This window comes from Trachurus japonicus, unplaced genomic scaffold (assembly GCF_045865225.1).
Source record: "Trachurus japonicus isolate A0001 unplaced genomic scaffold, Traja_1.0 AP029812.1".
NCBI classification, from domain to species: domain Eukaryota; kingdom Metazoa; phylum Chordata; class Actinopteri; order Carangiformes; family Carangidae; genus Trachurus; species Trachurus japonicus.
The window spans coordinates 1-1,941 of record NW_028219945.1 but is presented as its reverse complement, the minus strand read 5'-3'; the positions used below and the strand labels follow the sequence as shown (position 1 = coordinate 1,941).

Here is a 1,941-nt window from a genome sequence, read left to right as displayed (position 1 = left end):
TGAGATTGTACATACAAACAGCTGAAACCCACAGATGGACTCAGCCAGGATGCCTCTGTAGCCCAGAGTAATAATTACACAGAAGCTTAAAGCTACAGTTGGTAAGTCGATGAAAGTGAAAGTAAAGTTCATGACTTGGTCAGAAATTTCAAAACAATAAAATATTAGGTCCCTCTATCTGAGGGAGCTTCACCTAATGATAAATGAAGCTACACAGCAGGTCTCGCTACCAGCTAATTAGCTCAGTGAGTTAGGAGCTGGTTCTTGGTGTCAGAGGCTGTGGGTTCGAGACCCAGCAAGGGGGGTGATGATGATGATGATGATGATGACGACAGATCAAAATGTCTATTGTCCTCAACACGAAACACAAGACAATTGTCCTAATGGTGGCATCACAGCAAGCCACTAAATTTAAAAATCCAAATAGCTTGGACTGGACCATGTGCGAAGGCTCCTAACATCTTAGACTCATAGTAGATGTTTGACAAATACATATCATTATTTTACCTCAAAAACTGATTTTTCTTTTTACTGTGGTTTCAAATCTGCCTACACAACAGTGAATGGCTCACTCAATTTGTGAAGCCACTGTTGAATGCCACTTGTCAATTAGCTCAGTGCGATAGACAACGGTCTGTGGTTCCCGAGGTTGTGGGTTCAATCCTCAACTGATGCAAATTGAACATTATAAGGTCAGCTGTCTTGTCTTCCTATTCTCCTGTTTGTTGCTCAGAATTGCCTAAATTTGCCCAAAAGTAGCCCGGACCCGACCCATCGCTGCGCAGCAGCTATAATTGTTACTTATTTTTTCCCTGTTTGTTATGGTCATGTTTGATGACGCCTGTTAATACTGAAATGTTTAACCTCTCATCTCCTGTAGATGAAGACCTGAACGCCAGGTGTCCTGAGGGACGTTACGGGCCTCAGTGCCAGTGCTACACAGACGAACTCCGGACAGAAGACCCAGACGCCCCCTGCAGAAAAGACAACGGGACAGATATCTGCAGCAACAACGGAGACTGTGTATGTGGCACCTGTGAGTGCAAGAGGAGGGACAACCCAGACGAGCGGTACACTGGAAGATACTGCAAGTGTGACAACTTCAACTGTGACCGGTCCGGCAACAAGCTCTGTGGAGGTGAGCACAGTGTGATTAATATGATGTAAAACACTCAGCTGGTTTCATTGAGAGTCCTGTGGTAACCTTTACCATGACCTGCGCTTCACCAGGACACGGTCTCTGTGAATGCAGGGTATGCGTCTGAGACCGAGACTACAACCGGCAATGCCTGCGACTGCTTGCTGGATAACTCCACCTGCCTCGCCGAGAACGGACAGATCTGTAACGGCCGTGGAACGTGTGAATGTGGCGTCTGCAGATGCACCAACCCCAAATTCCAGGGTCCAACCTGTGAGATCTGTCCCACCTGTCCCTGGTGTCTGCACTGAGCTCAGGTGAGTCTGAGACTTTCACATTTGGCTGAAATTTAAGATTGGGAAATTTTAGAATTCAGCGTTATGAAGCAACATGTGATTTTAAACTACACACACGCATCTGCTTCCATGCTTAAATGTGTTTCTTCTTGTCATGTCCTTCTGTTTTTTCTGACCATTGTAGCATTTATGTCAACCATAGAGTTATCTAATTCAATATGAAACAATTGAACTAAGTGATTGAACAGTTGTGAGAATCATATTGTTATCTTGACCTTACTAGTGTGAGGTGGTTCCTCTGCTTTCTACACATGTTTCTGTGAATCTAATGAATGGATTTCACATGGTGGAGAGTTAATCACTCCTCTGTCCATGTTTCTGCAGAGACTGTGTGCAGTGCAGAGCATTTAATACTGGTGAGAAGAAGGACACTTGTGAACGTACTGCAGCTACTTCACCCTGATCACGGTGAGGGATCGTGATAAGCTGCCTCAGCCCCATGACTAT

At 45.0% G+C, this 1,941-nt stretch overlaps 1 long non-coding RNA gene across 1 annotated transcript; it reads left to right on the top strand.

Moving 5' to 3' along the window:
* Window positions 1-842: 842 nt before the first annotated feature.
* LOC146960945 (uncharacterized) lies at window positions 843-1,454 on the top strand. The gene is made up of 2 exons (XR_015035331.1): window positions 843-1,138; window positions 1,231-1,454. It is a non-coding gene; the product is annotated as an uncharacterized LOC146960945 (long non-coding RNA).
* Window positions 1,455-1,941: the final 487 nt, after the last annotated feature.